Below are 26,868 nucleotides of genomic sequence, written 5' to 3'. Positions count from 1 at the left end.
GGTAGTATAGGGTATTATAATGATGGATTGGGGTAGTATAGTGTATTATAATGATGGATTGGGGTAGTATAGGGTACTATAATGATGGATTGGGGTAGTATAGGGTACTATAATGATGGATTGGGGTAGTATTGTGTATTATAATGATGGATTGGGGTAGTATAGGGTATTATAATGATGGATTGGGGTAGTATAGGGTACTATAATGATGGATTGGGGTAGTATAGTGTATTATAATGATGGATCGGGGTAGTATAGGGTACTATAATGATGGATTGGGGTAGTATAGTGTATTATAATGATGGATCGGGGTAGTATAGGGAACTATAATGATGGATTGGGGTAGTATAGGGTATTATAATGATGGATTGGGGTAGTATAGGGTATTATAATGATGGATTGGGGTAGTACAGGGTATTATAATGATGGATTGGGGTAGTATAGGGTATTATAATGATGGATTGGGGTAGTATAGGGTATTATAATGATGGATTGGGGTAGTACAGGGTATTATAATGATGGATTGGGGTAGTATAGGGTATTATAATGATGGATTGGGGTAGTATAGGGTATTATAATGATGGATTGGGGTAGTATAGGGTACTATAATGATGGATCGGGGTAGTATAGGGTATTATAATGATGGATTGGGGTAGTATAGTGTATTATAATGATGGATTGGGGTAGTATAGGGTACTATAATGATGGATTGGGGTAGTATAGTGTATTATAATGATGGATTGGGGTAGTATAGGGTATTATAATGATGGATTGGGGTAGTACAGGGAACTATAATGATGGATTGGGGTAGTATAGGGTATTATAATGATGGATTGGGGTAGTACAGGGAACTATAATGATGGATTGGTATAGTATATGGTATTATAATGGCAGATTGGGGAAGCATAATTAGGAGAGGGGGGGGGGGGTCTATGGTGATGGAGGGGGGTGACACCCCTGCCCCGAGGGACAGCCTGATCTGATTGGATGACTGGGGAGACAGGCACCGCCCTCCCCCCCATGGACTTGTGATGATCACAAAGCTGGGACAGTGTAGGGGTGGCGATCATTATGATTGCTGCGATCATTCCACACTGCCTACCCCCCAATGTCCCCCCCCGAACATCACTGCCCGGCCTCACCTGTAAGGTTACATGGAAAATAATGACACTTACTTTCTCTCCGATAGATTAGTGAAGTCGCTGTGGTTGTAGTACTCGGATGATTCCACCTGGAGCGCTGTCCTGTCCTGTTCGAAAACAAGAAAGTAGAAGACGCTCCCTCGTCCGAATACTGCCTCAAAATGGCGCTGGTGTCAGGCGAGCGGTTTATGACTCATCCACCAGCACGCGCTGCGCTGTGACGTTCCGCCGATCCACACTGTATGCTGGCACGAGACTCGGCAGCTGAAGAGAGGATTAGGATTTCTCCTTCCTCCCTCCAGCCTGCAGGTGGCACAAGAGAGCACCTCTGTGCAGTGAGGGAAGGCTGGCTGTGACATGAGGAGTGCGGAGATCTCCGGAGGAAGAACAGAGGAGGGCCAACCATGTCTTCCCGGTAAGGGGCTGTGTGTGAGAGATCTCCCCTCCCCCTCCTCTGTGTGTCATTTATTATTATTATTATACACCATTCATATCTCTCCAGTGTGTGACTTTACACTAAGAGCTTACACTCTAATACATGATCTGTCCTGTATACATTCCCCTCTGATCTGTCCTGTGCTATCCTGTATACCTGTCATGTGTATATATACCCCTCTGATCTGTCCTGTGCTATCCTGTATACCTGTCATGTATATATTCCCCTCTGATCTGTCCTGTGCTATCCTGTATACCTGTCATGTATATATTCCCATCTGATCTGTCCTGTGCTATCCTGTATACCTGTCATGTATATATTCCCCTCTGATCTGTCCTGTGCTATCCTGTATACCTGTCATGTATATATACCCCTCTGATCTGTCCTGAGCTATCCTGTATACCTGTCATGTATATATACCCCTCTGATCTGTCCTGTGCTATCCTGTATACCTGTCATGTATATATTCCCCTCTGATCTGTCCTGTGCTATCCTGTATACCTGTCATGTATATATACCCCTCTGATCTGTCCTGAGCTATCCTGTATACCTGTCATGTATATATACCCCTCTGATCTGTCCTGTGCTATCCTGTATACCTGTCATGTATATATACTCCTCTGATCTGTCCTGAGCTATCCTGTATACCTGTCATGTATATATACCCCTCTGATCTGTCCTGTGCTATCCTGTATACCTGTCATGTATATATACTCCTCTGATCTGTCCTGAGCTATCCTGTATACCTGTCATGTATATATACCCCTCTGATCTGTCCTGTGCTATCCTGTATACCTGTCATGTATATATACTCCTCTGATCTGTCCTGAGCTATCCTGTATACCTGTCATGTATATATACTCCTCTGATCTGTCCTGAGCTATCCTGTATACCTGTCATGTATATATACTCCTCTGATCTGTCCTGTGCTATCCTGTATACCTGTCATGTATATATACTCCTCTGATCTGTCCTGTGCTATCCTGTATACCTGTCGTGTATATATTCCCCTCTGATCTGTCCTGTGCTATCCTGTATACCTGTCATGTGTATATATTCCCCTCTGATCTGTCCTGTGCTATCCTGTATACCTGTCGTGTGTATATATTCCCATCTGATCTGTCCTGTGCTATCCTGTATACCTGTCATGTATATATTCCCCTCTGATCTGTCCTGTGCTATCCTGTATACCTGTCATGTGTATATATTCCCCTCTGATCTGTCCTGTGCTATCCTGTATACCTGTCGTGTGTATATATTCCCCTCTGATCTGTCCTGGGCTATCCTGTATACCTGTCGTGTCGGTTTCAATGCCCCAGCTAAGCCCCTCCCCTAATGACAGTGTTGAGCCCGGTGATTGGTCGCTGGGCTGTGTGTAGGAGGCGGGGCTGGGAAGGTCCTATGGAAGTAGTGGGGGAGGGTCACAGATCTCGCCTTGTTATGGACATGCTGGTTCCAGGGCAGTGACTCCTCACCATCCAATCACTGATCTCCATGGGCGGCCCTACAGGCCACAAATGCCGCAAAGTAGATCTTGGTGCGTTTTGATCCCCCCCCCCCCCTCCTGTGCGTCTGATTCCCCCCCCTGCCTCTCGGGAACGATCGGAGCAGCTGCACTTGTGAAGTGCAGTCTAGTTGTCTTTAGTAAATCCCTTGTATTTACTAAACTCCATGAGATATGACCATGTCGCTTCCTTTTCCAGTATTTCTAGACCTTTTTTTAGTCATGGCTCCTTATAAAAGAATGCAAAATCCTGAGGTACCCCATGTGACTTACACCTTGTTTTTTGTCAGAACCATCTGGGCTTTTATTTGGTGGTTAATAGAGATCTGACCCCCCCCCCCCCCCCCCCCCCCCCCCCCAACGTATTAAAAGTAAAATGGGGCAAAAAAAAAATTCTCGTGTTTGTTGTTTTTTTTTTTTATTAACCACTTAAGACCCGGGACCATTATGCAGGTAAAGGACCTTGCGCCTTTTTGCGATTCGGCTCTGCGTCGCTTTAACTGACAATTGCGTGGTCGTGCGACGTGGCTCCCAAACAAAATTGGCGTCCTTTTTTTCCCACAAATAGAGCTTTCTTTTGGTGGTATTTGATCACCTCTTCGGTTTTTATTTTTTGCGCTATAAACAAAAATAGAGCGACAATTTTGAAAAAAATGCAATATTTTTTTTCTTTTTGCTATAATAAATATCCCCCAAAAATATATATAAAAAAAAAAAACATTTTTTCCTCAGTTCAGGCCGATACGTATTCTTCTACCTATTTTTGGTAAAAGAAAATCGCAATAAGCGTTTAGTTTGTGCAAAAGTTCTAGCGTTTACAAAATAGGGGATCATTTTATGGCATTTTTATTAATATATATTTTTTTTACTAATTATGTAAACGATCAGCGTTTTTTTTTTCCGTGACTGCGACATTATGGCGGACACATCGGACACTTTTGACACATTTTTGGGACCATTGTAATTTTCACAGCGAAAAAAGTGCTATAAAAATGCTCTGATGACTGAAAATGACAATGGCAGTGAAGGGGTTAACCAGGAGGTGGGCGATAAAGGGTTAAGTGTGTCCTAAGGGAGTGATTCTTACTGTAGGGGGGGCGGGGCTGGACATGTGATGTCACTGATCGTCGTTCCCTATATCAGGGAACAGACGATCACTGACACTGCCACAGAGAAGAACGGGGAAGGTGTGTTTACACTCGCCTCTCCCCATTCTTCAGCTCCTGTGACCCGATCGCGGGACACTGGCGGCGATCAGGTCCGTGGTCACAGAGCTTCGGACCAGGTTGCTAGAGCGCCGCAGGAAATGCGTGCGACCAACGGCTGAACAATTAAAGGGCAACGTGCCTGTGCCCAGCCGTGCCATTCTGCCAACGTATATCGGCGTTAGGCGGTCCTTTAAAAAAAAAAAAAAAAACACAGAAAAATCGCATTCCTGATATGTCTCATATGTGAGCATTATTTGTTTGTACCCTTTGTAGGGCCAGGAAAATGGGCTTTTTTAAAAAATTATTAGTTAAAGAAAAATCCTTCTTTATATTGACTGAATATATATATATTTATTTTATTTATTTATTTATTTATTTATTTATTTATTTATTACTACCAAAAAATACCACCAAATAAAAAAAAGTAAATTTTCCCACTTCTGATGCTCATGAGCAGGGGTCTTAAAGGGTGTAGTATTGTGTAGTGGTCAGTATAGGAATCAGGTGAAGTGTAGTGTAGTGTAGTGGTCGGTGGATAGTGTATTGTAAAGGGATCAGGTAGGTCAGTGTGTAGTGCTCAGTATAGGAATCGGGTAGGTCTGTGTGTCACTATAGGAACCATGTAGGTAAGTATAGAAAACGGGTAGGTCAGTGTAGGAATCAGGTAGGTCCGTACTATTGTAGGAAGGGAAGGGACTCGGGGAGTGCGAAAAGTCCGCAGGTTTGGGGGCGCAAATGACTTGCCTTGCCCCGGGCGCTGACAACCCACGCTACGCCATTGCCTCCACCTATCATCTGAATGCATGTGCTACCACTGTGGAGTCACTTATAAGTTGGTGATGGGGACTACAGATACCAGGGTGCCTTGACGAGGCCCTGTAGCTTACGCATGCATTTAAAAATGTGTGCAGACTAAAGCCCGGTTTTTAATGCATACAGTTAGACGGGTTGATTTGGTTGTCTGCGAGCTGGTCGGTAAGTAAGCTTGTGTTTTATTTTTTTATTTTATTTTTTTAACATTATCTTTCACAATATAAAAAAAAATTGGGCTAACTTATTATTTTATCTTATTTATTTTTTCCCCCCAAAAAAGTGTGCTTGTAAGACCGCTGCGCAAATACAGTGTGACAAAGTATTGCAAGACCGCCATTTTATTCTCTAGGGTGTTAGAATAAAAAATATATATAATGTTTGGGGGTTCTAATCAGAGGGAAGGAGATGGCAGTGAAAACAGTGAAAAATACATTAGAACTGCTGTTTTACTTGTAATGCCAACAGCCACCACAAGATGGCGCCAGATCACGGAAGGAAGCTTGGGCCTGCACAAGGTCGCAAAGCCGCGGCCTCAATTACCTGTGTCTCCATGCGCTTCTACCTCCCCCGCCGTGACCGCCGGCAATTGACGGCGCAGACTTCTGCAGGCCTAAGCTTCCCCGGGTGCCAGGTCACAATTTCTTGTCTCAATTGCGACCGGGCACCCAGATTTTGTCGAGGCCTGGTATAGGGTATTAAAATGACAGGCTGGGGTAGTATAGGGTATTATAATGATGGGTCGGGGTAGTATAGGGCAGGGTTTGACAAAATGTGTTTGAATGTAGGAGCCAACTAAAAAAGTTAGGAGCCAGTTTATTTATTTTTTGGTATTGGGGTACTTTCACACTGGGGTGTTGACGGTAAAGTTTACCGTAGTTTTTGCCGTGATTTTCAGCCATTAGCGGGCGCTTTTAACCCCCGCTTGCGGCTGAAAAGGGGTTAAAACCGCCCGCCACGGCCACGCTGCCCCATTGTTTTTAATGGGCAGGGGTGCTTTAGGAGCAGTGTATTCACCGCTCCTACAGCCCATCAAAGATGCGGCTGGCAGGACTTTTTTTTACCGTCCTGCCAGCGCACCGCTTCAGTGTGAAAGCCCTCAAAGTAAAAGATATATAGCTAGATTCAGAGAGAGTTAGGCCGGCGTATCAGTAGATACGCCGGCCTAACTCTGAATCTGCACTGTCGCAAATTTAAGCGTATTCTGAAAACCAGATACGCTTAAATTAGGCTAAGATACGAGCGGCGTAAGTCTCTTGCACCGTCGTATCTTAGGGTGAAATATTTAGGCTGGCCGCTAGGTGTCGCTTCCGTTGAGTTCGTACGTGCGCCCCTCGCAGTAAAAATACGCCGTTTACGTAAGGCGTTTTCTGGCGTAAAGTTATTCCATCAAATAGCTGGCCTAGTCAATGTTAAGTATGGCCGTCGTTCCCGCGTCGAAATTTGAAAATTTTACGTCGTTTGCGTAAGTCGCCCGTGAATAGGGCTGGACGTAATTTACGTTCACGTCGAAACAGTACGTCCTTGCGGCGTACTTTAGAGCAATGCACACTGGGATATGTACACGGACGGCGCATGCGCCGTTCGTAAAAAAACGTCAATCATGTCGGGTCACGAGTAATTGACATAAAACACGCCCCCATCCTCATTTGAATTAGGCGCACTTACACCGGACCCATTTGCGATACGCTGCCGTAAGTTAGGAGGCAAGTGCTTTGTGAATACAGTACTTGCCTCTCTGACTTAAGGCGGAGTAGCGTGAATACAATACGCTGCGCCGCCTTAAAGATGCGCGCCCCTACCGGAATCTGGCTAATTGTGTTTTTTTTTTTCAAAACTGGCGCTCTTCTTTTGTTTATAGCGCAAAAAATTAAAACCGTAGAGGTGATCAAATACCACCAAACAAAAGCTCTATTTGTAGGAAAAAAAAGAGCGCAAATGTTGTTTGGGTACAGCATTGCACGACCGCGCAATTGTCAGTTAAAACGATGCAGTGCCGTATAGCAAAAAATGGCCTTGTCAGGAAGGGGGTAGATTCTTCCGGGGCTGAAGTGGTTAAATAGCATTTATAGTTTTTCCAATATGTTTTAAATTAAATCCGTTTTTAAAAACTGACTTTCTCTTCTACCACTAGGTGGTCAGGTACTTGGTCATACTGGGCCATATTCTGAGTATAGTTACGATGGAGTATCTCCGGATACTCCATCGTATCTCTCTTTTTTGGCCCGCGTATCTATGCGACTGATTCTTAGAATCATTTTCGCATAGATACACTTAAGATCCGCCATGTGTAAGTCACTTACACTGTCCGATCTTAAATGTAATTACGCCGCCCGCCGCTAGATGGCATTTACGTGAAGGTCTCATTTGTTTATGCAAATGAGCCTGCTACGCCGATTCCCGAACGATTTCGCGTCGCGTACCTTTTGCTAACGTCGTTTGCGTAAGCGGAAACTTACTCTTGCTATATGAGGAGTAAGTTTCCGCATGTCCCACGTAGGCCATGTTACGGATAGCGTCGGGTCCGCGTCGTGTTTTTCCGTGGGCTACGTCGTTTCCCTAAGTCGTTCTTGAATATGACTTTACGTCAATGACGCACACGTCGGCGTCATTAACGTTTTCCGCCGAGAACTGGAGCATGCGCACTGGGCTTTTTTAAGCCCGGCGCATGCGCAGTTACTTAGATAGAAGCCGCCCCCTTGAAGATACGCGTGGCTACGCCGGGCCATTTACACTCCCGCCGCCCCAAACTACGGAGCAAGTGTTTGGGGAATACAGCACTTGCTCCTGTAGTTTGGGGCGGCGGAGTGTAAATGCCTTACGCGCCGCCCGCGGACATTTAGAGAGAATATGGGCCACTGTCCTCCTATTTAAGTCTTGTTTTTTTAGAGAGTGAGAGTGAGAGTGAGAGTGAGAGTGAGAGAGAGAGAGAATCTCTATATAGGGAAGCAGAGTGACAGTGTCTGCACATAGGAACCCCCCACCCCTCCCCTTGAGGTATGTATACCTGTAGGCATGACCCCCCCAAACCACTGCCCTGCACTGACGAAGCATCATTACCTGTTTTGGGTCTGAGCGACCAATCATAATGCGTAAACGCAGTGCCCTTGAGGAATAAAGGGGGGGGGCATGACACCCTTGCCCTGTCTAAGCTATGATGCCAGTCGACACCAGAACGAAGACAGGTAATCGGTGGCAGCTCAGGGGTCCCAGTCTCTACACAGTTCTATCATATTAGCCCCAAAATAACCTGGGAGTACTATGTCACCGCCTTTCAAGGATTCTCCTATTTATTCTACCATTATACCACACACACACAGTACATAAACACACACACACACACACACACAGTACATAAACACACACACACAGTACATAAACACACACACACACACACAGTATATAAACACACACACACAGTACATAAACACACACACACACACACAGTATATAAACACACACACACAGTATATAAACGCACACACACACACTTCAATGGATGATACACTTAAAATCTGCAACATTTTACATTTCGTCTTCTTATACAACAGTAGAGCGCCACCTAGTGTAAAATGGCTAATATACAGTCCCTTTCTTGTTTCTATGTTTGGTGAATATGCAGTTGATTAGCTGGATTCAGAGAGAGTTAGGCCGGCATATCAGTAGATACGCCGACCTAACTCGGAATCTGCGCCGTCCTAAGTTTAAGTGTATTCTCAAACTGAGATGCACTTAAACCTAGCTAAGATTACGACAGCCTGCGCCGTCGTATCTTAGGGTGCAATATTTAGGCTGGCTGCTACCGTGTTTCCCCGAAAGTAAGACCTACTCTGAAAATAAGACCTACCTTGGTTTTCCAGGAGGGCTGCAATATAAGCCCTACCCCGAAAATAAGATGTAACGGTCACCACCGTTTACGACCTTCCATCCCATCCAAGACAGCTTATCGACACTCCAACCAACAGAAGATCTAGTTTGAAGTGGTTGTCTCCTCCTCTTCTCCTGCCTGTCAGCGGGGGTTCTCGACCCCCCTCCCTCTGCAATGCTCGGCTTGTGGAAGATAGCTCAGGCAGGCTATGGAAGCCCAGAGCGGCACTCAGATCTCCTTCTCCTGTCAGTGGGGGATGTCAGCCCCCTCCATCTGTAAAGTTTGGCTTGTGGAAGAGAGCTCAGGCTATGGAAGCCAGGAGCAGCGCTATAATAAAGGTACCTGACACAATACATTCATTTACTTCACACAGGGGATTCCTGTCTGGCAGAGAGGGAGAGGGGTAGAGAAGACCGCACAATAGTAAGCCCTACCCCGAAAATAAGCCCTACCGTGTTTTTGGTTGCCAAAATTAATATAAGACCCGGGCTTATTTTCAGGGAAACACGGTAGGTGGCGCTTCCGTTGAGTTCGGCGTAGAATATGTAAATGACTAGATACGCCTATTCACGAACGTCGCAGTAAAGATACGCCGTTTACGTAAGGCGTTTTCAGGCGTAAAGTTATTCCATCAAATAGCTGGACTAGTCAATGTTAAGTATGGCCTTCGTTTCGCGCTTCGAAATTTGAAAATTTTACGTCGTTTGCGTAAGTCGTCTGTGAATAGGGCTGGACGTAATTTACGTTCACGTCAAAACCAATACGTCCTTGCGGCGTACTTTGGCACAATGCACACTGGGATATGTACACGGATGGCGCATTTGCCCTTCGTAAACGTCAATCACGTCAGATCACCCCCCATTAACATAAACCCCGCCCCCTCATCCTAATTTGAATTAGGCGCACTTACGCCGGCCCTATTTACGATACGCCGCCGTAAGTTAGGAGGCAAGTACTTTGTGAATACAGTGCTTGCCTCTCTGACTTAAGGTGGCGTAGCGTAAATATGGTACGCTACGCCGCCTTAAAGTTAAGGCGGCGTCTCTGAATCCAGCTAGAAGACTCCTGTTTTGAGTTGGTTAACCACTTAAGCCCCGGACCATTTTGTTGCTAAATGACCGGGCCACTTTTTGCGATTCGACACTGCGTCGCTTTAACTGACAATTGTGCGACGTGGCTCCCAAACAAAATTGATGTCTTTTTTTTTTTTTCACAAATAGAGCTTTCTTTTGGTGGTATTTGATCACCTCTGCATTTTTAATATTTTGCGCTATAAACAAAAATAGAGCAATCATTTTGAAAAAAATTCAATATTTTTTACTTTTTGCGATAATAAATATTCCCCAAAATGATAGAAAAAAAAAAATTGTTTTCCTAAGTTTAGGCGATACGTATTCTTCTACCTATTTTTTGTAAAGAAAATGGCAATAAGCGTTTGGTTTGCGCAAAAGTTATAACGTCTACAAAATAGGGCATAGTTTTATAGCATTTTTATTAATTTTTTTTTTTTTACTAGTAATGGCGGCGATCTGCCATTTTTATCGTGACTGCGACATTATGGTGGACACTTTTGACACATTCTTGGGACCATTATAATTTTTACAGCGATCAGTGCTATAAAAATGCACTGGTTACTGTGAAAATGGCAGTAAAGGGGTTAACCACTAGGTGGCGCTGTAGGAGTTAAGTGTTCCCTAAGGCGTGATTCTTACTGTAGGGGGGGCGTGGCTTGCTGTGACACGTCACTGATCGTGTTCCCGATGACAGGGAACACGATCAGTGACGGTGTCTCTAGACAGAACGGGGAGATGTTGTATTTACAATATTCAATATACCTTTCACCCTTATACTCAGGGCCAGTGTTCTGTCAAAATAGGCAATATATCAAGATCTCCAATTGCTTCACTTCCGGTTACTGTAAATCGGCAGTAATTTCAGATTTTGAGGACATGCTGTTTTGACACAACGCCGGCAACCATATACACTCCGGTACACGCTATTATGAGTGGATATTGTTAGCCCGCTCCAATACTAACCAACAAAATGGCCACCTCAACGGCAGCAACAACGTTTTCCTGGTTGCCCGCTGTTGTGTCAAAACAGCAAAGTCTTCCTGTACCAGAGTGTACGCGCTTGCCGGTGTTGCATCAAAGCGGCAAGTCATTGAAATCTCCCATCAATGATGGTTTACAGTAACCGGAAGAGACGTAATTGGAGATCTTGATGAATTGGTTATTTTGACAGAACACCGGCCCTACCATTGGTCTCACTGAGTCCATGGAACCCAGGTGGCACTTTAAGGCTCCTTGCACACTGGGGCGTTTTTCATGCGGTACAGCGCTAAAAATTGCGCTGCTATACCGCATGAAAAATCATGCCCTGTAGTGTTCAATGTGAAAGCCCGAAGGCTTTCACATTGAAGCGGTGCGCTAGCAGGAGCGCACCGAAAGTCCTGCTAGCCGCATCTTTACCGCGGTATAGGAGCGGTGTGTTCACCGCTCCTATACCGCGCCTTCCCATTGAAATCAATTGTAAAGCGCGGTAATACCGCCCGCAACGCAGGCGGTATTAACCCTTTTTCGGCTAGCGGGGGTTAAAACCTCACCGCTAGCGCCTGAATATCGCGGTAAATACGACGGTATAGCCGTGCTACAAATAGCGCAGCTATACCGTCACCGCGGATGCACGCCTCAGTGTGAAAGCACCCTAAGAGGGGCGGCTCCAGAGTCGTCTTTCAGGGGGAGAAATGCCCCAGGGCCAGTCACTGAGCTGCTCCTGGAGCCTACGCTGCCTGCACCTCGGGGGCCGTCTCACGATGCCTGTAGTTCACAGGGAACAGGGGAGGTAGCAGGCCCGGGAGCTCCACTCACTCTTTGACCCTGTCCTGATGCAGTCTGCATGGAGGGGAAGGCAGAGGTTGCAGGTGCACCGTGCAGCTCAGTACTGGAGCGGCAGCACTGACATCCTTGGAGCACGGATTGGATGTGTAGTGAGCTGACTGTCAAGGAGGTCCTTCTCTCCATTGAAATGGCTTCCTGTGCATTGTCTGATGAGGTGGCACTGATAGGCTGCACTGGTGGTCACTGTTGAGGTGGCACTGATGGACACTAATAGGCTGTGCTGGTGAACACTGAGCGACACTGATGAACTGCACTGATGAACACCGATAGGCTGCACTGATGAGGGTGCACTGAGGGGCTGCACTAGTGGGCACTGATAGCCTGCACTGATGAGGTGGCACTGACTGACACTGATAGGCTGCACTGATGGACATTGATGAGGCTGAACTGATGGACACTGATAGGCTGCACTGGTGGGCACTGATAAAAACTCATGGGCTGCACCGGTGGGCACTGATGGGCTGCAGTGATGGACACTGGTGTGCACTGATGAGGTGGTACTCATGGACATTGATGAGGCGGCACTGATGAGGTATCGCTAATGGACACTAGCCTGTTCATATACTTTATTATCCTAGCCCACCCCTATACAGCCCTATACCAGTGGCATATCATCCATGGGTGTAACATGTTCACTGCACAAAGTGAGGTGGGGGGGGGCTACTGTGCTGACTCACACTGCACCCATTTGTGCCAAGATGGGGGAGCGGTGAAATGCTGTTGCACGTACGGTAAGTAGGACTTCCTGAAAATTTTAATTATCATGATATAAAATAATGGATGTGGGGGCCTTTTGGTGGGCATGATTTTTTTTTTTTTTTTGGAGGGGGGGGGGGCAGCTTTTCATTCTTGGACCCGGGCAGCACAATGTCTCGTGTCGGCCCTGCTTATACTACCCACCATTTTCTTGCTGAATGTACCCATACATTTACAGAGATAGCCAGATAAGGGACACATAACAAGGACAAATGTGCCTAAAGTGGTGTTCCGCCCCCGAAAAAATAATAAAAAGCCAGCAGCTACAAATACTGCAGCTGCTGGCTTTTAATGGACACTTACCTGTCCTGGAGTCCAGCAATCTCAGGTGCTGCTGCGGCCATTGCGCGTATAGGAACCCGGCAGTGTAGCCTTTCGGCTTCACAACGGGAACCCTACCGCGCATGCATGAGGCCCGCTCCTCTCTCCGGGGGAGGAGGAAGGAGACCCACGGTGGCGTCACAGGCTGGGACCCGGACTCCCAGAAGTGGAAAAGGATACCTGACAAAGACGGATATCCTGTCCCCTCTCCCCCCCCCCCCCCCGAAAGGTGCCAATTGTGGCAGCAAAGGAAGGAGGAGTCAGATGAGCGGAAGTTCCACTTTTGGGTGGAACTCCACTTTAACCGCTTATGGGAGGCCTACAGCAGTTTTACTGCTACAGGGTGGCACCTCTGCGTCGGATCACGTATATTTAAGGCTGGCGGCTCGCTCCTACTGTGATCACACACAGCAGGAGCTAAGTGGCAGGTGCCAGGGACATGATGTCCACCGGCACCTGCCGATCAACGAGCAGAGAGGCAGAATGGTGGTCTGCCTATGTAAACAAGGCAGATCTACGTTCTGACAAGAGGAAAGAGATGAAATGTGTGTCACTTCAAAGCAGGGAATAAAATCCATCTCTTCCCCCTAGTAAAAGCACCCCCCACAGTGTAGTGAAACGCTGGTTAGGCACACCGTTAACCCTTTGATCGCCCCCAATGTTAACCCCTTCCCAGCCAGTGTCATTAGCACTGACAGTGCATCTTTTTAGCACTGATCACTGTATTATTGTCCCTGGCCACCAAAAAGTGTCAGATTGTCCGCTGCAATATTGCAGTCGCACTATAAGTCACTGATCACCAACTTTAATAGTAAAAAAAAAAAAAAAAGACGAACAAAAAAAATAATATTTTTTTAACATTAACCACTTAAGCCCCGGACCATTTTGCAGCTAAATGCCCAGGCGAGGTTTTGCGATTCGGCACTGTGTCGCTTTAACAGACAATTGCGTGGTGGTGCGACGTGGCTCCCAAACAAAATTGGCGTCCTTTTTTCCCCACATATTGAGCTTTCTTTCGGTGGTATTTGATCACCTCTGCGGTTTTTATTTTTTGCGCTATAAACAAAAATAGAGCGACAATTTTGAAAAAAATTCAATATTTTTTACTTTTTGCTATAATAAATATCCCCCAAAAACATATCTAAAACATTTTTTCCCTCAATTTAGGCCGATATGTATTCTTCTACATATTTTTGGTAAAAAAAAACGCAATAAGCGTTTATCGATTGGTTTGCGCAAAATTTATAGCGTTTACAAAATAGGGGATAGTTTTATTATTATTTTTTTTTTTTACTACTAATGGCGGCGATTAGCGATTTTTTTCGTGACTGCGACATTATGGCGGACACATCGGACAATTTTGACACATTTTTGGGGCCATTGTCATTTTCACAGCAAAAAATGCATTTAAATTGCATTGTTTATTGTGAAAATGACAGTTGCAGTTTGGGAGTTAACCACAGGGGGCGCTGTAGGATTTAGTGTTCACCTAGTGTGTGTTTACAACAGTAGGGGGGTGTGGCTGTAGGACTGACATCATCGATCGAGTCTCCCTATAAAAGGGATCACTCGATCGACGCAGCCGCCACAGTGAAGCACGGGGAAGCAGTGTTTACATACGGCTCTCCCCGTTCTTCAGCTCCGGGAAGCGATCGCGAGGAGGCGACTATAAACGAATAGCTGCGCCGTCTTCCCGGATCGCTCCCCGCGGTCCCGATCGGACCCCCGACCCGCGGCAAGGAGGGGCCGTACCTATACGCCCATCTGCCTGTACGAGCCATTCTGTGGACGTATATGTACATGCGGCGGGCGTTAACCGGTTAAGAAAAGAAGAAATAAAAATAGTTTTTTAACAAACATAGTTTGTAGACGCTATAACTTTTGCGCAAGCCAATTAATATACATTTATTAGGATTTATTTTACCAAAAATATGTAGCAGAATACATTTTGCCCATTGTTTTCAATCCTTTTATAGCAGAAGGTAAAACACTGGGGTTTATTTACTAAGGCAAAAAGACTGCACTTTGCAGAGTGGCAGTTGCTCCAGAGCTTAGTAAATGAGGTAAGGCTTCATGTTGCAAAAAAAATTCCCAATCACGTGCAAGGGAAAAAAAAAAAAACAGCATATTTGCTCGCACATGATTGGATGATGGAAGTCAGCAGAGCTTCTGCTCATTTACTAAGCTCTGGAGAAACTGCACTTGCGGAGTTCAGCCGCACTTTGCAGAGTGCACAGTCATTTGCTTTTAGTAAATCAACCTTACATTGTTCTCTTTTTCAAAATTGTCTGTTTTTTTTGTTTATCGCGCCAAAAAAAACAAACAGGCGTGATTAACCACTTACAGACCGCCTAACGCCGATATACATCGGCAGAATGGCACGGCTGGGCACAGGCACGTACAGGTACGTCGCCTTTAAGAGCCCAGCCGTGGGCGGGACCCGAACGCTGCCGGTGTCCTGCGATCGGTCACAGGAGCTAAAGAACGGGGAGATGTGAGTGTAAACAAACCTTCCCCGTTCTTCACTCTGGCAATGTCATTGATCGTCTGTTCCCTGATATAGGGAACGACTATCACTGATGTCACACGTCCAGCCCCGCCCCCCTACAGTTAGAAACACACACGAGGTCACACTTAACCCCTACAGTGCCCCCTAGTGGTTAACTCCTAAACTGCAATTGCCATTTTCACAGTAATCTGTGTATTTTTATAGCACCTTTCGCTGTGAAAATTACAATGGTCCCAAAAATGTGTCAAAATTGTCCGATGTGTCTGCCATAATGTCGCAGTCACAAAAAAAAATCGCTGATTGACGCCATTAGTAGTAAAAAAAAAATATTAATAAAAATGCCATAAAACTATCCCCTATTTTGTAGACGCTATAAATTGTGCGCAAACCAATCGATAAACGCTTATTGTGATTTTTTTTTTTTTTTTTTTACCAAAAATATGTAGAAGGATACGTATCGGCCTAAACTGAGAAAAAATAATGTTTTTTTTATATCTTTTTAGGGGATATTTATTATAGCAAAAAGTAAAAAATCTTGAATTTTTTTTCAAAATTGTAGCTTTTTATTTATAGCGCAAAAAATAAAACCCGCAGAGGTGATCAAATACCACCAAAAGAAAGCTCTATTTGTGGGAAAAAAAGGACGCCAATTTTGTTTGGGAGCCACATGGCACGACCGCGCAATTGTCAGTTAAAGCGACGCAGTGCCGAATCGCAAAAACTGGCCCTTACCTGCATAATGGTCCGGCTCTTAAAGCGGTGGTTCACCCTTATTGACAACTTTCCATCATTAAATTAGGCATAGTAGCGCGAGCTACAGTATGCCTGTATTTATTTTTTTAGCCCGGTACTCACTGTGCAATCCTAGCGAGACGATTCCGATGGCACGTCACGCTCCCCGAAGATAGCCGGAGTAGGTCTCGGCTCTTCACGGCGCCTGCGCACAGACTATGCGCAGGCGCCGCCAAGTCCTATTTCGGCTATTTCCGGAGAAGCGTGACGCGCCATAGTCGGCCGTCAATCATGCTGCCTCTGGATAGGAACACCCATTCCCCACGGGGAGTCGGAATCGTCTCGCTAGGATTGCACAGTGAGTACCGGGCTAAAAAAATAAATACAGGCATACTGTAGCTCGCGCTACTATGCCTAATTTAACGATAGAAAAAAAAAATGTTTTATTAGGGTGAACCACCGCTTTAAGTGGTTAAATACCACCAAAAGAAAGCTCTATTTGTTAAAAAAAAAAAGGACATCAATTTTATGTGGGTGCAGCGCCGCATGACCGCGCAATTGTCAGTGAAAGTAACGCAGTGCTGTATCGCAAAAAATGGCCTGGTCGCGAAGGGGGGGGGGGGGGGATAACTCTTCCAGAGGTTAAGTGGTTAATGTATACGTTTTTAGTCTTGGTGCTGAGCGCGGTGTTCCTAATACTTAAGGCGCCAGTACACGAGCGACTTATGGTAAACGCAGTAGGCTAATTACCAACTAATGTTTATATCTGGCCTTACCTTCCACCTTTCCAACCTTTCACTAAACAATTTCCTATTAATCTTCCAGGATTATCCAATACCACAAGATGTCAGTGTTTTGCAGCACATTTCCTAATGCTCTCTATTGATTCGGAGACGGTGGGCAGTATAATTGAATTCTGTAACAATGGAAGAAATTCTAATCTCCACATTTGCTTTGTTGGCACATTGTGAACAAGGCTGGAGCAACCAAGTCCGGTTTTGTCAGATGACATGTAATGAGATGCAGGAACACACCATGTTGCTAGCTATTTAAAGCAACATTACTATTTTACTGCTTCTCCCCCGAGGCCAATCTATTAAAGCACAAACATGGCAAACACACAAAACAATGTTGTGGGCTGTGTGCCCTTCATCAGATCTATTATCAGCATTAACAAATAATATGAATTAGCATATGAATAGGCTACAATTCCAGATTTATGATGCTAATAAAATTAGGGTTCGCAGCTAAAGCTGGGAGGCTGTGGTACTTTTCAATTTAACGAATAGAGTTGTATTAACAGTATTTAAACAGTATTTTTGATATATACAGTATATGCAAACAGCTTAAAGTTGAATTCCAATTACGTTAGTCCAGCTTGGACCATCACTACTACAGTGATTGCCATTGGCTTCTGGGTCCTGTGCTGCCCTACCAGGAGGTCGCTTGCTCAGCAAGGGTGAAATTCACCGAACTCCCTGCATTTTTTCAATGAGCGCTAAGAGTTCTCTGACTGGATGTGGTGGACATTGTGACGTCACAGCCCTACCTCTCCAAGTCATCCAATCGGAAAACGCTTTGCATTATTTGAGAAAGTGCAAAGTGTTCTCTGAAGGGTGCCTGTGCTGAGCAGGCCGCCTCCTGTGTTCAATAAGCAGCAGAGCGGCCACTCGGCATGGGCAGGGTTTGACAAATTTGCTTGGAATCTAGGAGCCAGCTAAAAAAGTTAGGAGCCAGAAAACGCACCCCGTCCCGCCGAGCTTGCGCGCAGAAGCGAACACATACGTGAGCAGCGCCCGCATATGTAAACAGTGTTCAAACCACACGTGAGGTATCGCCGCGATTGGTAGAGCGAGAGCAATAATTCTAGCCATAGACCTCCTCTGTAACTCAAAACATGCAACCTGTAGATTTTTTTAAACGTCGCCTATGAAGATTTTAAAGGGTAAAAGTTTGTCATCATTCCACGAGCGGACGAAATTTTGAGGCGTGACATGTTGGGTATGAATTTACTCGGCGTAACATTCTTTCATAATATTAAAAAAAAATGGGGATAACTTTTTACTGTTGTCTTATTTCTTAATTAAAAAAAAGTGTAATTTTTCCCCAAAAAAGTGCGCTTGTAAGACCGCTGCGCAAATACGGCGTGACAGAAAGTAATGCAATGATTGCCATTTTATTCTCTAGGGTGTTAGGATAAAAAATATATATAATGTTTGGGGGTTCTAATTAGAGGGAAGAAGATGGCAGTGAAAATAGTGAAAAATGACATTAGAATTGCTGTTTAACTTGTAATGCTTAACTTGTAATACCAACGGCCACCACCAGATGGCGCCAGCTTACACATCTGGTGGTAATAACTTGTAATACCAACGGCTCACCACCAGATGGCGCCAGCTCACAAAAAAAAAAAAAATTGTCGAGCCCTGGGCATGGGACTCGGAAGCTAGTGGAGATCACTGTAGTATGCCTACTACAGTGATTTCCAGCTTCCAGGGGGATCAGCTAGATATGATTAGGGATGGGCCAAACACCCCCTGGTTCTCAAACGGGCAAAAAGTTCTAGAAAACATGCGAACGCTATTATAGTCCATAGGACACAAACATGAAAAATAAAAAGTCCTAATTTTAAAGGCTTATATGCAAGGTATTGACATAAAACGTGTTTGGGGACCTGGGTACTGCCCCGGGGAACATAAAAAGTTTTTAAAACAATTGTTTTTAAAGGAGCAGTGATTTTAATAATGCTTAAAGTGAAACAATAAAAATGAAATATTAGTTAAATATAGTGCCTGGGGGTCCCCTTAGTCTGCCTGTAAAGTGGAGCATCTGTGTGATGTATAGAACATGTTGCAGCAATAATGACATTTTCTAAAGGAAAACATTTAATTTAAACTTGCTTGCGGGCGGCTGTAATGTATTGCTGGATCCCAGCAATACAGATTAAACAGAATGAAAAGAAATGGCGTGGGGTCCCCCCTCTAGTCCATACTAAGCCCTTCGGGTCTGATATGAATCTTAAGGGTAACCCTACGCCAAAATGGAAAAAAAATGGCGTGGTTTCCCCCCCAAAATCAATTCATATCAGACCCTTATTTCTCACACACAACATATGCATACTTCCAATTACATCCCAAAATACATTCTGCTACTCTTCCTGAGAATGGCGACACCACATGTGTAAGACTTTTTCACAGCCTGGCCACATAGAGAGGCCTAACATGCAGGGAGCACCACCAGCAGCATAAATTACACATCTAATTTAATTCCTACCTATCACACTTTTGAAGGTCCTGGAGCCCCAGGACAATGGAATTACCCACCAAATGACCCTATTTTGGGCTGCAGATAGGCACACTGGTACTCTGATGGGCTGCAGATAGGTACTCGGGTAGTCTAATGGGCTGGAAACAGGTACTCTGATACTATGATGGGCTGCAGGAGGGAGTGAGTGCGCCTGCTGATGTCATTTTACAATGTGCTCATAGGGAAGTGGTTAGAATCCCAAAGGGTCCACCCATGCCATTTTTTCCCCCCAATTTTTATGAATTTACATACAGGTGCAGAAAGATTGGGCCTTGGGTGTAACCCAGGGGTGTCGAACTCTATTTCATCGTGGGCCGCATCAGCATTATGGTTGCCCTCAAAAGGACCGGTTGTAGCTGTAAGATTAGATGTCCAGTGCATCCGTTCCCCTTACATTAGATGTCAAGAGCCACCCCACCTTTAGAGGTTAAGTCCCCCACTCTCCCTTACATCACAGTGCACCCCCTTTCCTTATGCTGCTGCTGGGGAGAAGCTGGATGCATTGCTTGAAAGCAGAAAGTAAGGGTTCTAGAAGAGGACCAGAGGAGGGCTGGAGCTCTCTGGCAGCTGCAGAAGAGATGCGAGGACCACATGAAATGGCCTGGAGGGCCAGATTCGGCCCGCAGGCCTTGTGTTCTAGTGGTCGCATCTAAATTGGATATTGGCAGTACATCACGTTTTACGTACCCAACGTTTATGTTTACGTACCGAATAAATAAATCTATATATTGTACGTCCTATGGCCTAACCTTCTCTCCCTGAGTTATGATGGGATCAAAATTTTAAGTTTATTTTGCCAAATCGACTGGCACCCATCTCTTCTAAAGGTCAAGGACTCCTGATGTGAAATGTCTGCCCAACTGACCAATGGATCCCTAACTGCCTTAAGAGGGTGCTGCAGGAGAGATACTAAGTTTTCTGTAGTACTGTATGATACAGAGCTATCACGTATTAGATTTTTCTGTATCTCGGGGACTGTTATAGCCATGTAAATCGCCAAAAATAAGTACTCCTTCTGCAAAACCAGTTGTAGATGTAAACACTGCTTCCAGGAGTTCTTCCTTAACCTCCCTGGCGGTATGATTCTTTCAGAAAAAACATGCTAAAAGCGGTACCATTATTTGCAAGGAAATTTGGCGTTTTATATTGTAGGTCTGTAATTTTTAGAAATAACTCACTTAAATCTGACCAAACAAGCTTCTAATAGGCATCCCGTGTATTACATTTTTTTAAAAACAAAATTATAAATTATAATATAATAAATAATTATAAATAATTATAACAAATAATAATATAATTATAATAAAAATTATTCAATAATGTAATCAAATCAAAATCACTGAAATTTGCTCAGTTGCAGAATTGTCGCTGTCATTACTTTTATTTTGTTATGACGAATTTCCCCACAAATCGCTATCGCACAATTCTGCAAGTGATTATAATTTATTATCGCTGTTTTTTAGCTGGTCTAAAACTATTTTTGACATAAAGGGACACTTTTGGTTGCTATGGACAATCTACAGTTTGCAGGGAGAAAAAAAGGTTTTTATTATATAAAATGACATGCAGGACACTGGGCAGACCACTAGGGACAGGGGGGGTGTGTTTTTTTTACATACAGTACTGTAATCTATAAGATTACAGTATACTGTGTGTATAGTGTTTGTTTACGTTTTTGAATTTGGCGCCGTTCTCCGTCCCCGTGCGTCGTAACGTCGCAGGGAACGGAGATCGGCGTCACACGGAGGCACTATGTGAATCGAGCGAGGTCCCGCTCGCTCACACAGCGCGGTGGCATCGCTGGATCCAGGGACAAGGTAAGTAAAAAGTGCCTGTGGATCTAGCGAGGCAAGCCCGTGACTGACACGGGGTTACCGATAGTAGCAAGAAAATCTAACCCCGTGTCAGTCTCGGGAAGACCGCCAGGGAGGTTAACCACTACCCGGCGGCCGTACGACTTTGTACGGCCGCAGGGTGGTTCTACTTCTCTAACTGGCCGTGTTTTTACGGCCTGCGCTTCGCCAGGCCACTGGGGGGCGAGCGAGCGCCGGCGGCGCGCACATGCCCTTCGCATCGCTGAGATGCCGATGTGCGTGCCTGGTGGCCGTGATGTCCGCCAGGCACTCGGGATCGGCGGCTACAGGGACAAGATGTGGAGCTCTGTGTGTAGTAAACAGAGATCCATGTCCTGTCAGGGGAGAGAGGAGACCGATCTGTGTCCCTTGTACATAGGGACATAGATCGGTCACCTCCCCTAGTCACCCCCCTTCCCCCACAGTTAAAACACAATTCAGGGTACACATTTATTAACCCCTTCCTCACCCCCTAGTGTTAACCCCTTCAATGCCAGTCACATTTATACAGTAATTGGTGCATATTTATAGCACTGATCGCTGTATAAATGTGAATGGCGCCAAAAATGTGTCAAAAGTGTCCGATGTCTCCGCCATAATGTCGCAGTCACAAAAAAAATGCTGATCGCCGCCATTAGTAGTAAAAAAAAAAAAAATAATAATAATTCTGTCCCCTATTTTGTAAGCACAATAACTTTTGCGCAAACCAGGCGCTTATTGAGATTTTTTTTTTTTAACCAAAAATATGTAGAAGAATACGTATCGCCTAGACTGAGAAAAAAAATGTTTTTTTAAAAAAAAATGGGCTATTTATTACAGCAACAAGTAAAAAATATTGTCTTTTTTTCAAAATTGTCGCTCTATTTTTGTTTATAGCGCAAAAAATAAAAACCGCAGAGGCGATCAAATACCACCAAAAGAAAGCTCTATTTGTGGGGAAAAAAGGACGTCAATTTTGTTTGGGAGCCACGTCGCACGACCGCGCAATTGTCAGTTAAAGTGACGCAGTGCCACAAGCTGAAATTTCACCCGGTCAGGCAGGGGTATATGTGCCCAGTAAGGAAGTGGTTTAAGTGGATGTAAACCCGAATTTTTTTTTTTTTTTGATGTCACAATATACAGTATAAGATTTCCTATCTGTCCCCAGTCTTTCCACACAGAGTTAATCCAGCTTTTATTCTGTGAAATAAAACAGATTTACAGAGAAAAATCTTAGTCTGTTCCGCCCCCTTGCTGTGAGTGACAGGTTATTTACATATCTCATGCACTAGCCTGGAGACAGGCATTATTTTTTAATTCCCACCCCCACTCCTTTTCTGAAGTCATGTGGTTGCTTTTCTGGATTTTGACTGGATGTTAGTGATCATAGCAGAATTTAGTGTAAGGAATACACAGGAGAAAATGCATGTTGACAAGGGGAGTGTAGAGGTGGGCGGGGAGTCTACTGACATCACAACTCCACCCACAGAGCTCCAGACAACAGACCCACCCACAGAATCTGCAGTTTTTCAGTTCTTATAACAGACAGAGGGGAGACATTTGACAGGTAAGGATACATGCAGGAGGCGTCTATATCCTTATAGATCAGCACTATGGCAGTAGTTTAGAAAGGATGAGAGGGGCTTTACATCCACTTTAAGGGTAGTCATTTATATGCATATGAAACCCCACCAGCCTGATCACCAGTGTATATAATACACTCCTCTGTGCAGAAGTTTTAATCTACCACTGAAAGTCACCGGGATCTACTTCTGTCTTCTTGAGCCACTGCACTGACCATGTGTTGGCTCTTACTGTTCTTTCCTATAGAAAGCCCATCAAGCAGTCAATTCACAAAAATAATTGCATAGATGATTGCTCCAGGCTAGTGAGAACAGTGAATTTCACTGTCTAGTGAGGAGAGAAGGGAAAGAAGCCATTTGCGGTGGTGATAAAATAACACTTTGTGAGATAAAATTACGATTTATGAGAAAACTTCACAGCTATATTGATCTTTGTGAGCTGAACATCTTCAGGAGAAAATTATTAAGAGATGATATATAATAAAGTATGTTAGAGTATGTCACCGGCCTTAGTGAATTAAGCCTTGAAGTTGAACTCCAGGCAGACAGCTAAATACACAGTTGAAACGCATATCTGTTACCGGTCATATCTTATAAAAGATTTGCAAATCTGTCTGGCCAAATTTAAGACTCCACATCTCTACCAGACAGCATAGGCAGGTAGGTGACCCTACTTTCCCTATTAGAAATATTGAATACAGTGGAACCTCGGATTGCAAATAACGCGGTTAACAAGCATTTTGCAATACGAGCATTTTTTATTTTATTTTTAATCCTTACTCGGTTTGAGAGTGTCTCGCAAAAGGAGCAGGATTCAAGCTTCTGTGTGTGCAGTACCGTATTTGGCCAGAGGTGCAGGGGCGCCAGTGACTCGGAAATACTTTTGAGCCTTTCCGATCGGTCTCAGAGTACCGTATTTTCCGTCGTATAAGACGACTTTTTGGATGCAAAAAAATGCATCCAAAGTCGGGGGTCGTCTTATACGCCGGGTATGGTCTCCGTGCAGCTGCGATCGTCATAATTTCAAAGCTGCGCGCCGTCTTCTCAGCGCGTCCTCGCTGTCCTGTGATAGGCGGAACAGAAATCTTCCCAGCAACGCCTCTGTTCTATTTTCCGCCTATCACGGATGCCTTCTCATCCTCGGACGAGATGAGAAGGCATCCGTGATTGGCGGAACATAGAACAGAGGCGCTACTGGGAAAATTTGTGTTCTGCCAATCACAGGACATGCTGAGAAGACGGCGCGCGGCTTTGAAATCATGGACGCTCGCAGCAGACGGAGACTGTCACCGGCCTGCAAAACGTGAGTGATGACACAGTGGGGGGGAAAGTGGGGACATGCAATGTGATGGCACTGTGGGGGAAAGTAATGTGATGGCACTGTGGTGGCATTTAATGTGATGGCACTGTGGGGGCATGTAATGTGATGGCACTGTGGGGGCATGTAATGTGATGGCACTGTGGGGGCATGTAATGTGATGGCACTGTGGGGGCATGTAATGTGATGGCACTGTGGGGGCAAGTAATGGCACAGTGGGGGCATGTAATGGCACAGTGGGGGCATGTAATGGCACAGTGGGGCTTGGAAAAAAAGGGGGTAGTCTTATACAGTGAGTATATCCCAAAACCAAATATTTTCCTGGAAAATTAGGGGGTCGTCTTATACGCCGGAAAATACGGTATTTCTGAATCTCTCCGCCACCCCCACCTCTGGCCACATGCAATATTGCATGCAATTGAAGTTGATGTGGAACGATTTATCTTAGTTTCAATTGACTTCTATGGGGAAACTCGCTTTGATATGCGAGTGCTTTGGATTACAAGCATTCTCCTGGAACGGATTATGCTCCTAATCCAAGGTTTCACTGTACAGCGGTGTCATCTGCTTCCCTTTCTAGTGCAGGTGACCCGACCAAGTGGGAGCTGGGGGGGAGGGGGGAATCTTGCCACCGGTCGACCGGGGGGTTTATGTTTGCCCCCCCAAAAATGTAATAAACCAGCTGCCACTGCTTAGATACCTATGCTAGATGCAATACATTCAATTGTTTTCATTATGAGAAACACACAACTGCATTCAATTGTTTTTTTTATATCTCAAGTTCTTATGATATTTATTTACTGGTAGTTACAGTGGTCATTCAATGAGGACAATGGTTCATCACATAAAGTTAACTTTTGACTTTTCTTTTATCATAATAACTCAAAATTAGAATGAATAATTTAAAATTTTATATATATATATATATATATAGAGAGAGAGAGAGAGAGAGAGTATATGTATATATACATACATACATACATACACACTATATATATATATATATATATATATATATATATATATATATATATATATATATATATATATATATATATATATATATTATAAATTATTTAGGTTCCATAATAAATAATGGCAGGTGGCAAGTTAAACTTTATCCCACACGTATTCTATGGGTGTCTGTTTTGTCGTCAGTTAATACATTTCAGGAAGGGTTGAAATTTGCATGTCCTCAATACATTCTATTGTGCTGTATTCAGTTACGTGACTTCAAATGTCACAGCTGTCACATGTTAACCTTATTTTGTATGTGGCTGTCATATTAAATCACAGTGTACACTCATTTTTGTTATAATGACCATGAATCATGAGAGGGGGGATGGTTATTAGGCAAAAACAAAAGGTACAATAAAAAAAGTATTTGAAAGCCATAAATATCTTTGGCACATTATTTTTATTTATTTTTTTCCAAAGCCATTTTATTAGATTTTAAGCTTATCTTTTATTGTAACACTTTCACCATTTAAATGAACAAAGTGGTTTTATATATACAGTATACTGTGTATGTGTATATGCAGACAAAATGGAATTATACACCAAAAAATAATAAAAATGCCATGCTCCTATGGTTGTTTCTTTTACACAAGTTTTTATTAATATTCAATAGTCGAACAAACAGCTAAAAGGTGGATAGTTACAGTTCTTAAGAAACATGTACAAATTGAATAGATGTAGATATTTGAGGCTTAACTATTTACAATTTGTAGAGTTGTAAAGGATATAATTAAGACAATCCTGGGTTCATTCCACACAGTAGCTTATGTGAAAACTTTGACTTTTTGTCGAAAGTCAGCAGTTTAGATCCATTCTTCCTTAACCCCTCCCCATTGCTACTGATATACAATAGTGTCAAATAATTGTTATAGGAAGGGCTTTGATGTCTTTACCATGACTGTATGCTGTACAAAATGGCAGTGCCCATTTGGTGAGTAACTAAGTCTAGGCGGAAAGTATGGAGCAGAGTATTTGGTCACTAGTTTTATATATTTATATATATATATATATATATATATATATATATATATATATATATATATATATATATATAAAATTATAATATTAGAAACATGCCTTATGTATGACAGCATAAATAAGCATATGATAGTGGTCAAAGATAACACAGCAAAAAGAGGGTGTACTTACCCCAATTACATGAGGTGATCATACAGAGTAGGGAAGAGTTGTTGGTTCAATAGTAGCCTACCAGTAGGCTTATTTATGCTGTCATACATGAGACATGTTTCTAGTATATAATATGAATGTCTTTTCTGTAACATGATGCTCTGATTTATACCAATGTGTGATTAAAATGTAAGAATATACTACTGTTATATATAAATATTACCTTTTTGATCTGTGTTTTTTTTATCTTGTAGATTTGCTTTTATGACTATCAAAATTTGCTTTCTATTGCACTACATCTGAGTGGTCCTGACGAAGCTGGGCAGCCACGAAACGCGTAGATCCACACTAAGGACTAGTGGACTATCTATTGTGATGTATTTTAGGCAGCTATGTCAGTGCTACATTTCTTTGATATTTTAAAATTGTATAAAATAAAAATTGTGTTTTTTTAATATATATAAAACATTGTTGGTTCCTATTTGAGTGTACATAGAG

At 43.7% G+C, this 26,868-nt stretch overlaps 1 long non-coding RNA gene across 1 annotated transcript; it reads left to right on the top strand.

The window, feature by feature from the left end:
- The first annotated feature begins 1,439 nt into the window (after window positions 1-1,439).
- On the top strand, window positions 1,440-26,836 carry LOC120942627. The gene is made up of 2 exons (XR_005750203.1): window positions 1,440-1,557; window positions 26,625-26,836. It is a non-coding gene; the product is annotated as an uncharacterized LOC120942627 (long non-coding RNA).
- Window positions 26,837-26,868: the final 32 nt, after the last annotated feature.

Source organism: Rana temporaria, chromosome 6, assembly GCF_905171775.1.
Source record: "Rana temporaria chromosome 6, aRanTem1.1, whole genome shotgun sequence".
Taxonomy (NCBI): domain Eukaryota; kingdom Metazoa; phylum Chordata; class Amphibia; order Anura; family Ranidae; genus Rana; species Rana temporaria.
This window is presented reverse-complemented; position numbering and strand designations above follow the sequence as displayed.